Below are 11,856 nucleotides of genomic sequence, written 5' to 3' on the forward strand. Positions count from 1 at the left end.
ATTTGAAATCTGATATTCACCCAATTAATAAAGATAAAAAGATTAAAGTTATGCAAAAGAACAAGATGCTAAATGAGGATACTGATGAATTCTAATTGTTTGACTGTAATTATACTTGAGATATGTGCTTTGGATTGCATATTTTGACATACTTTAAATAATTTCATCATGATTTGATTCTAGTTATGGTTCTAGTTGCTTAATTCGAGGGAATAATTTGACATATATACTATAAATCAAGGACCTTTTTGACTTATAACAAAAATTTTAGGGACCTATTTGACTTTAGGGACGAATCTGTCCCTCAAAATAGCATCGTTTGGCGTTGTCCCAAAACGATGTCGTTTTAGCCAATGTCCAGGGACTAATCTGTTCTGAACGCGACATGTGTTGCTTTACCTGACACATCACACATACAACATCCACGTAGAGGAGAGAGTGTCGTGTTAACCTATGGGTGAGCATGGGTCAGTTTAGTTCGAATTCATGGTAAAATTAGAACCCAATCGATCAAAATATAATTGGTTCGGATTTACATTTTTTTGTACATATATTCGAACCAAACAAACCAATTAAGAACAGATTAGTTCGGTTTGGGTAATTGGGTACCCGATGACTTTGAAATTCATAAAAATAACCAAATTTTTATCTTAAAAATTCAAGAAGTACAATAAACATGTAACATTAATAGAAATAATCCAAACATGTTAAACACCAAATACATTAAAAACTAAACTCATTAAAATCCAAACATATTAATAGTGAATAATCTTTGTCTAATGGAAAAGTCATATATATATTTTTTATCTTTTTATTTAATTAATATATGATCGGGTTCGCGGGTTAGTTCAGGTTCTGCACTCCCAGAACCGATACCCGAACCAATCACTAACAAAGATCATCAATTTGGTTCGGGTTGAACCCGATTACCCGTTGATTCCAGAACCAATTTAATTGGTTCGGTTCGAATTCAGACAGGTAATCAGGTACTCACTATCCGTGCTCACCCCTATGTTAACCGGTTCAACCTGATCTGGAGACCTATATGACATATATTTAGTAATTTTAAAGACCTAGGACTTAGTTAATCTATTCTATTATATAAAAATCGAATTTCTGCACTTAATGATGGAGCTGACGTGGCATGTTTTTGAGAGTGTTTCTCGATTTATTTTTTTAATTCAATAAACCAAATCAATTATAACTAATTAATGATATCAATTAATTACTTTGATTATACATTCAAATCTCACAATTTATTATCATTTATATAAACTAATTAATTATAATTATTAATTATATTAATTAATTAATTAAGTTCATTATATTAATTATTTGATTTGATTTTATTGGAGTAAATATCATATTATTTCAGTAAATAATAAATATGATAACGAAATACATTAATTAATTTAATTAGTTTATTTTTTTAAATGTCATCTATTTATACGAGATCATAATGTATTTTTTACTCATTTGTTTTTTTCTCTCTTTCTCTCTCTTGTGTTTATGATACAATTTTTGTAATATATTTAATTTATTTCTTTTAATTTAATTATATATTATATTTTTTATTTTTTAAATATTTTTATCTATTTTAGTTGCTCATTATTAGGCACATATTTTTTCCTTCTAGCTTTTGATTAACAAAAGAGATATGTCTTTTTTACGGTGTTTTAAAATAAAATGCATTATAATTTTAGGTTATTTCACAATTAACAATAAAGTTTGATTATTTCTTTAAAAATAAATTACATTATGGTTTTAGGTTATTTCACAATACATAATTAATGTTCATAATACTAAATTACTCTAAATATTTTATTTTCGATGGTTAGTAGTTAATTCCAATTGAAAAGATTATGTTAAATTGTTGAATAGTCCAAGTATAATTAGGTAGTTAATTTAGTTTATTTGTTTATTAATATATTTGATTAAAAGTATAAATGATAAATAAGACAAGAAAATAATTAGAAAAATAAGATGTTAGTAATTACTTAAAATAAATAAAAAATAAGTTATAGGGTATTATTTTATTTAAATTATTAATAATTAGAAGAATAGAAGGTCAGATAATTATTTTTAATAGACATTAAATTTAGTTTTATGGTACTAATTTATTTGAATTGTTAATAAAATTTTATAATTTTCAGATTTATATCTATTTAATTTATGTATTTTATTTTATTTTACTTTAACAAAAAATTAAAACGTGTCTTTTTAATTATTTTTTTAGAAAATATAGTGAAATAAGTTATATCAATTATAATTAATTATCTATAATTAAAATAATTGATTGTGTTAATTTATAAGATGAATAACATATAATAAATGGTGTGAAATTAATTATAATAAGTTAAAAATTAATAAATAAATAAAAACTAAAAAAACTTTTTTATTATCTTTTGATAGCTACACATTTTTATTCATTCACTTTTTCTTTTTCTCTTCCTTTCACATTTATTTCTTTTAATTTATTGAACTAAATCAAGTATACTAATTATTTGTATTAACTAATTAAATTTTTTTAATGAGTTCTGCTAACTGTATCCTTAGAGCATAGGCTAAAAACATTATAAAAAGAAATATTTTATAAAAATTATTAAAAAATAAATATTTTTAAAATGTGTCCTTAAGAGATAAGTTAGCTAAATTATATTTTAATTTAATGTGTTTAATTCATTCAACTAAATTAATTATATTTAATTTTATTTTATTAGAATAAATAATATTCCATCATTTAATATTTTATTTGATCAATTAAATTACATCAATCATAACTAATCAAATATTTAATTTAATTAGAATATATATTAAATTATTTAAAATTTTGTTTGATTCATTAAACCACATAAATATTAAATAATTTAATAAATAATATATAAGGCAATGAAATAAATGAATTCATTTAAGGTTTAATTACTCTATTGGTTCTTATAATTTCGCAAAATTTTTAATTTAGGTCCCTATACTTTTTTTTTTAATTGAGTCCTTGCACCAAAATTTTTTTTTAATTGAGTCTCTACATTTTTTTTCTTTTATTTGGGTCCTTACACCAATTATTTTTTTTTAGTTAGGTCCTTAAAAAATTAAGCTAATTACTGCCAAAAGAGACCTAATTGAAACAAAAAATGGTGCAAGGACCCAATTAAAAGGAAAAAAAATATAGGGATCTAATTGAAAATTTTGTGAAACTATAGGACCAACAGAATAATTAAACCTTCATTTAATTTAATTTATTATCTTATTATTTTATATATATAAAATAAAGATTTAATTATTCTATTGGTTCCTATAGTTTCGCAAAATTTTTAATTAGTTTCCTATACTTTTTTTTCTTTTAATTGAGTCCTTGCACCAAATTTTTTATAATTCGATCCCTATACTTTTTTCTTTTATTTGGGTCCCTGCACTAATTTTTTTTTAATTGGGTCCCTATACAATTAAACCAATTACTACCAAAAGGAACCTAATTAAAAAAAATTTGGTGCAAAGACCAAATTAAAAGAAAAAAAAGTATATGGACCTAATTGAAAATTTTGCAAAACTATTAAGACCAATAGAGTAATTAAACCTAAAATAAAATGAGTATTAATTAATTGATACTTAAATAAAATGAATATTAATTATTGAAAAGGTAACGAGTTTATACTATGTATTAATTAATTGATATTTAAATAAATTATTTAAACTGATCACATATATTTTTAATGGTTCTCTGATTAGTACAGTGTAATAAATAAAACAGGTATTAATCATTGTAGTTAATGAATATTTATTATTTTTAAATAAATTCATTAAATTCATTTAAAAATATGAAGGATTCCAATTCTATATGCTACGATTTTATTTTGTTATTAATGTATATATACTCCTATATTATATATTTTATGATTCCTATATTCTCAGATAATATTTTTAAAATTTTTTGTTTTAATTTATTATTTTTAGTCATAAGAATTTATTGTTTATAGTCATCAATTCAATTTCTTTAATTTATTAATTCAACAATACATTTTAATTATATATAATTAGAATGTACTTTCTATCCCTTTTTCTTCTCTATTTTGTACTTCGAATGTAATGTTTGTAATTTTTTTTTATCTTAATTTTGCTAAAATTTTTTATAATTTTATTTTATATCAATTATTTTTTATGTATTTTGATTAATTGAATTATTTTATTTAAAGTCATGTTAATTTTTTTATAATATTTTTATAAAAGTTAATTAATAGGTTCTTTTTCAAAAAATTTTTAAAATTTATTTAATGGGATCGTATTTTAATTTTTTTCTTTTATCTTTTATATTCATTGATTATATCAATCTTCCGTTACAATATATTTTTTATTTATTACACACATTATTTATTTTATCTTCTTTTACTTCTTTTAATTGTTCTCTTTATTTTATTTTCAATTTTTTATTTTATTTTTACTCCTCATATATAAATTTATTATAATTTATCACATGCATGTTCTTTTTTAATTTAAGTGATTCATTTTGTGTTTAACCACTTATTTTCGAATAATATATATATATATATATATATATATATATATATATATATATATATATATATATATATATAATGTGATATTAATGTGATTGATAATATAAAATGTGATATTTTTTAATTTAATGTGATATTAGCTATTATTATATATATAAAAAATTGTGACTCATTTAGTGTTTAACCACCTATTTTCGATTAATATTGTTATAACAAGGATACATGTGACTTTATGAGAATGATATAACTTGAACTTTAGTTATCTAGGAATTTACTAAGTGGCTAGAGTAGTTTCAGGTCATGAACCAACAAATGCTAACAATTAGAATGATAAAAAAAGACCATCCAAATGAATACTCGCCGGATTACTAGCAATTTAGAACTAAATGAGGATCTATAAAATTTTTACAAGTGGAGACCTATCCATGTGAATAGGCTGGAATAGGGACATAGATATCATCTTCAAGGAACCTGTTAAATCCACGCAAATATAAAATTACTGATTATATATATATATATATATATATATATATATATATATATATATATATATATATATATATATATATATTCATTTCTTAAATTTAGTAATCCTAATTTCTGTCTTTAATTTAAACTTTTTTTTCTTTTAAACTCATCCTTAATCTTGATTTTGTATCTACTCTTTCTCTAACTCACTTTCTCTATCTTTTAAGTTCGTTATTATGTCGTTCAGTCTCGCCCTAAAATATTATATTATGTTATTATGTTGGAAGATATTTTTATTATTTTTTTAAATGTTACTTTTTATAACGAATATATTATGAGTTATGTTGAATTATATATATTGAACTGATTATTTATTATTATTATATTATAGTTTTTTTGTTAATTTAATAAAAAATTTCAAAAAATATCCATAGATAATTGTGGGTATCTGTATTCGCTAAGGGGATAATTAAATAGGGGACTTGCGATGAAGATGGAGAACAGACGGGAGATATTTTTTTCTAAACGGGAGTGAAAGACGGAAAAAGGGGTCCATCATGCCCACACGAGTATCCATCACTATATCTAACTAATAATGGAAATTTAATTTGAGCCGATTTGAGATAGGACACATGAACTTTATCTGCATTGGGGTTTTTTTGTGACTATCTGCATTGGGTTTTAAGAGAATGAACCTAATTCGGATTTAGATCCTAACAATAGACCTAGGTTGATCTTACTCACTTGAATTAATATTTTGAGTCATTGCTATAATAAATACTATACTATTAAATATGATTATATTTAGTATATATAAAAGTTAGGTATACTTACAATAGATTTTATAATCAAACTAAAAAAATTTTAATTATCTTTTTTTTTTAATTTTAAATATTATTTACTATCTTAATGAAAAAGTGAATAATAATAATCACTCACAAAATTAAAATAGATCATTCTAATATATACATGACACTACATATATCAAAGATTATTATATGTGATAAATTATTTTTTTTATCTTTTTAAGATAATTTATATGTAAATCAACTAATCTTTATAACATATGATCTATTGCATACTTTTTCTCCTCTTAATATGGATAAATTGATGAATTTAATATATAAAATATAATTTATATTATTTAACATACGAAATAAGTAACTTAAACCATTATCTAAGATAATAAATATAATAATACAAATACCTACATATTTATTAGTATTAAAAAATATACAAATAATATAAACATGATTTTTTTGGTAGCAAAGTAATAACAAAGGTTATTAATTAAATTAATTATATAATAAAAAATTATGAATAATTTTTTAAATAATAATAAAAAATAAGATCACTACTTTTATATATTATAAAATTTATAAAAAAAATTTAGACAATAAATCAATTCTCAATAAATTATATATTAGTTCTGTTAAAAAAAATTAAATTTTACGTTAGATATTATTATTTGTGTTCTAATATATATATATATATATATTAATTATCGATTATTAAGTTATAATTAATTTCTAACTCAATTTTTGGTAATTGAAATTTAAATTATTGAAATTATTAAATGTTGAATATTTTATATCTAACTAATTTTATTTTTGTTATTAAAGTTTAAAAAAGATGAGTTGTTAATCAATTATGAATTTAAATTTAAAATTAAATTTGTGTAAGAAAATATTTTGAATTTTTTTCACTAACCGGAATTAATTTTGAAATAAAAAATTATTTTGTACATCATATTATAAGATAGTGCAGTAATTCGTTTTTTTTAATGGCAATTATTGCCAAATAAAATGATATAAAAATGGAGAAAAATATATTTACCAATCTAGGAATAATAATTTATTTTTCAGTAGAATAAATTATATATTGAATAACAAAAGTTATTATAGTTTCTTTTTACACAAACTAATACTCAACGACGGTATTTTGGTAATATTACCAATAAATATTAATTAATCTAATAGCTTTTTTAATGACATAAGTTTAGAAATTTGAAAATCATGTCATAAAATATAAAATTTTAATGTCATATTGTATAAAATTTTAATGTCATATTGTTTGACTTCCTGGATGAATATGATACCAATAAATAAAACTGCCACAGTTTAATTTCAACAAAGACAAATCTTCATAAGTATTACTATCATCAACGAGAATTGTTCTACTTTCAAGACAAATACTATTTTTTTTCACTGTATTTTTCAACTCGGCAGATCGAGAACTAATCTTCCACGGATTGAAACTCCATTTATTAAGGGTGTGCTACTAGCTAATGAGTTGTTATATACACAATGCGGGATTCGAAACTCTAATACTTTCTTAGGTAGACGAGTAAAATGACCACTCAACTAATTCAAATCAGTTAAAACAAATACTAATTATTTTTAATATTTTTAACATTAAAAATAATTAAACTTTAATTTTAATTATAACTTTATAAAATATTTATAGTAATAATTATTATATATATATTTTTTGTTTAACTTATTTTAATAAAAAAATTTATATATTTTTATTAATTATCTGTACAGTATACGAAAACATACACTAATCTTTTTAAAAGATAAATCTATCAGACCGCTAAATTTTTAAAGACCTATTTAAGGTATTACTTTTACAATAAATAAGCATTATAACTTCTTAATTAGGTTATGTATGAAATATTTGATATAGATGTCTTTTTTCTTTTATAATATCCTATTTAAACTTCGTTAATGCGGTCTATTAATAATTGTTATCTTTTATCTCTTACCTTCGATTATAAATATTTGTATACGCTTTATGTATATTTAATTATATTAGATATATATTAAAAATTAGTTATTAAATTAGTGGTTAGTATAGACTATAGAATATAAAATATATATAAAAAATAAATTAGTATATATATAATATTTATTAATTATATTACGTGAATATTAAAATTAGTTATTAAAATTAATTATTAGTATAAAATATATTAAAATATAAAATATACATTAAAAATAAATTAGATAATATATAACTAATTTTGATATACAAATAATATTTTTTATATTTATACAATACATAATAACAAATTTATTTGACTAATTTTAATATATACATAATATTTTTTTTACAATATATCTCTAAATGACAAACGTTCTCTCGTTCTTCCTTTACTTTCTCTCTTCTCATTTTTCTTTTTCTTTTTCTTTTTCTTTGTTTTTGAATCCTAAGATTCATAATAAATTAGACATATAATTAAAAGAGTACTACTACACATACAAGTTATACAAATCACTTACATAACGCGCGCGTGAAATCACGTTGTTCTTCTTTGTATCTCGCGTTCCTCCTCCTCTTCTTCCTTCTTTTAATTTACTCTTTCTTTTTTGTATTTCTCTTCCTTTTTTCTTGGCGTGTTTCATCTTCATCGTCGTTTTTTTTATTACTGTTGTTGTTACTGCATTTTTTCCTCCTCCTCTTTCTATTAATTTTGCAACATTATGTATTTTTTTCTTCTTTGTTTGATTTTTTCTTCGCAAGAAGAATTATGAGAATATGAAATAAGAAGATGAAGAAGAAGAAGCAGCAGAAGATGAAGAGGGAAAAGAGGAAGAGTTTTGAATTATGCAAAATTTATCAGTACACATACACAAAAAATTTTTAAATAATACTCTCGAATATCTTCGTATTACACTCAAATATCTTCATATTACACTCAAATTTGCTATAAATATTTCCTCTAATGCTGCATTTTGTTTTTCTTCTTCTTCTTTTTCTTATTTTTTTCTTTTATTTAGTTGAATGAATATAAGTTCATCATCTTTCAAGTAATTTTACACCATTATGTATTTTTTCTTCTTCTTTGTTTGACTTTTTTTGTTTTTATTCTTATTAAAAGAGTAAAACAAGAAGAAACTTGAGAAGGTAAAATAAAAAAGAAAAGTAGAATAAGAAAAAAAGAAGAAGATGGTGATGATGATGAAAAAAAAAAAGAAGAAACAGCAGCAGAAGATGAAGAGAAGGAAGAGCAAGAGTTTTGAATTTTGCAGAACTTATCAGCACACATATACCTAAAATTCTTAAACAATATACTCGAATATCTTCGTGTTACATCCAAATATCTTCGTGTTACACCCAAATTTACTGTAAATATAGAAAAATATTTCCTCTAATGTTGTATTTTTTCTTCTTTTTTTCTTATTTCTTTCTTTCTTTTAGTTGAATGAATGTAAGTTCATCATTTTCCAAATAATTTTGCAGCATTATGTGTTTCTTCTTCTTCTTTATTTGCTTTTTTTATTTTTATTCCTATTAAAAGAGTAAAACAAGAAGAAACTTGAGAAGGTAAAATAAAAAAAATGAATAAGAAAAAAGAAGAAGATGATGACGATGATGATGAAAAAGAAGAAGAAGCAGTAGAAGATGAGGAGGAGGGAGAAGAAGAGTTTCGAATTATACAGAACTTATCAATACACATACACCGAAAAGTTTTAAACAATACACTTAAATATCTTCGTGTTACACCCAAATTTGCTGTAAATACAGAAAAATATTTTCTTTAATGTAAAACTTTTACATTACATTCAATTCAAATCATCAACGATAAAACATTATTTACCTACAGAATCATAAACTACTGACGAAAAATTTAACTAGAATCGAATCACACCTCAGCCACTTGATTGGATTCAAAACAATAATCAATTTCGTTCTAGTTCAATTGACAATCTGAACTTGAATTATTCATTATCTTCAACAACAAGATAACTGAAGATGGAGGAAAAAGAGAAAAAGAAAGGAAGAGAAGAAATTCCAATGAAGTTAAAAAAGGAGGAGGAGGAGGAGGAGGTGGTGGTGGTGTTGGTGACGACGATAACGAAAGAGAAAAATAACGAAAAAGAACGTGTGCGGTAACGGCATGCGCACGTAAATATAAATAATTTGTATAGATTTGTATAAAAAAATGACTTATATGTAGAGAATAATTAAATTAAAAATATCATTTAGAAAAACTTATATATTTAGTAATAAGAATAATAATAAGATAAACTAAACCACTATATTTATAATCAAGAGTTACTTTTTACTTAGCACTTAAAATAAATATAAAAAATACATTATTGAAAAGACAGTTTGATATTAAGGCCAAATAGTCTTTTATGCTTTCATCGTATACTTGCGATTGGAGACACAAATATTTTACAATGGTAGAGTTTGCGGCCAAGCATTTAATTGACTAAGTCTCAACCAAATCATATACGCCCGTATTTTTTTTAATTTTCTTTTTTTTTTGCTTTTTTTATGCACTTTTTTTAACATCTTTTTTTTTCTTTTTTTATTTTTACTAAACAAAGAAATATTAATGTATAACATAAAAATTTTGGTATATAATACAAAAAATTTTAAAAAATTACATGCCTAGAATATTGATACTAAACTAATAAAAATAAACATAGTACAGATATTTTGGTACATAACACAAAAAATTTAATCCGAAACACATTTTTTGAAGAACCACATGTCCAAATATTAAATCACCAAACCCACAAAATACATTTGTATAAAAAATTTAGGGTTAAGTACTGAAATCGTCCCTAAGGTCGGGTTAAAATCAAAATCGTTCCCGACCTTTTTCTGTTATTAAAATCATTCTCAACGTTACAAAACGTTATAAAATCGTCGTTTTTACTAATTTTATTTTTTTATTACTAAATTTCCCTTCATTAAAAAATTATAAAATAAAAAAAAGAAAAAAAAGAAAGGCTGAGGGAGAAAAGAGAATCGGGGGAAGGGGGAAAAGGGGGGGGGGGAGAAGGGAAAAGGGGAAGGGCGAGGGGGCAGGGGAGAAGGGAAAAGGGAGAGGGGAAGGGGAAGGGGGGAGGGGGGACGGCGCCGGCAAAGAGGGAAGGGGAAAGGACGCGGGGTGGGGGTGGGGGAGGAGGAGTGGGAAGGGGAAAGGGGGGAGGGGATCGCCGCCATCGCGCTAGTTACCGCCATCGCGCATAGGGGAGGGAGACCGCCGCGCCTTCGTTGCCGTTCCTCGCCGCCTCGCCGCCTGCGCCTCCGCCTCGCAACCTCGCCGCCATCGCGCCAGTCACCGCCATCGCGCACAGGGGAGGGAGACCGCCGCGCCTTCGTTGCCGTTCTTCGCCGCCTCGCCGCCTGCGCCTCTGCCTCGCAACCTCACCGCCTCGCCGCCTGTCCGCCTCTGCCATCTGCATCTGATTTCCTGCTTTTTTGCTTTCTGTTTCTACTTTTTGATTTGGTGTTGTTTTGTGTTGTTGCTGTTGTTTGGGGTTCTTGGTGTTGGTGGTGGTGTTTGTGTTGGTGGTTGTGGTGGTATGGTGTTGTGGCTGTTGTTTGATCATGGTGTTGGTGTTGGTTGGCGTTGGTGGTGGTGGTGGTGGTGGTGGTGTTGATGGTGGTTGTGGTGGTAATGTTGGTGGCAGTGGAGGTGGATGGTGGGGTGAGAAAGGTGAAGAGAAGAATGATGATGATGAGGGTATTTTGGTCCAAGAATTCGGGGAAGGATGATTTTAAAGAGTTTTTGAACGTTGAGGATGATTTTAATAACAAAAAAAGGTCGGGGACGATTTTGATTTTCACCCCAGACCTTAGGGACGATTTCAGTACTTAATCCAAAAATTTGTGTTATGTATAAAAATTTCTATATTATATCAAGAATTTATGTGTTATGTATAAAAATTTCTATATTATATCAAGAATTTATGTATTAATTTCTATTCTATGTGTAAAAATTTTGTACGTGTAGTATGTATCAATGAATATTTTAATGGGATAAAGAGCTATTTCAATCCTTAATGTTTAGACCAAATCATAAGTTGATTCATAACATTTCAAAAGTCTTATCACTATAAGAAAACATGAATTT

This window comes from Arachis hypogaea, chromosome 10, assembly GCF_003086295.3.
Source record: "Arachis hypogaea cultivar Tifrunner chromosome 10, arahy.Tifrunner.gnm2.J5K5, whole genome shotgun sequence".
NCBI lineage: Eukaryota > Viridiplantae > Streptophyta > Magnoliopsida > Fabales > Fabaceae > Arachis > Arachis hypogaea.